This window comes from Poecilia latipinna, unplaced genomic scaffold (assembly GCF_001443285.1).
Source record: "Poecilia latipinna isolate Pla-1442-1.1 unplaced genomic scaffold, P_latipinna-1.0 Scaffold488, whole genome shotgun sequence".
NCBI classification, from domain to species: Eukaryota; Metazoa; Chordata; class Actinopteri; order Cyprinodontiformes; family Poeciliidae; genus Poecilia; species Poecilia latipinna.
In genome coordinates this window covers 582,790-583,310 of record NW_015113104.1, presented here as the reverse complement: position 1 = coordinate 583,310, position 521 = coordinate 582,790, and positions in this window count along the sequence as shown.

Here is a 521-nt window from a genome sequence, read left to right as displayed (position 1 = left end):
TGGCCTCTGAGTCTGTTTACTTATCAGAGAGTACATGACATCCATCGAGTCATTTCTGCTGTGTTTACCCCCGAAGTCTGACCACGGCCAGCAATTTTACAACCAGTCAATTCTGAAATAAGTGGGTTGCCTATTAGAGAAAGACGCAGCAGCAAACAGCAGCTCGTGAACTCCATGTGCTCACAGGCGTCTCTGCTGACTTGCTGCTGTTTGCTTTTGCCGGCACTCATGTCCTTATTGATACACCAGAGGATAGATTCATATAGCAAACAACGCCCAGGTGATTTGAGTTGTTGATGCTCAAATGTTCCATTATAATAGTGTGTGCTAGAACCTGCAGTCAAAATCAAATGTACTTATTTCTCATCAAGCTACTTGGGTTGTATTTTAGTAAAGTAAGGAAAACGTTTTAAAATGTCTTCCACTTCTTCTCATCAGAAAGGTTTTTGGCTCAGAGTGCAATGATGATCTTTTTTTTTTTTTTTTTTTACATTTTTGGGGGTAATTCCTAAGGCCAAAAC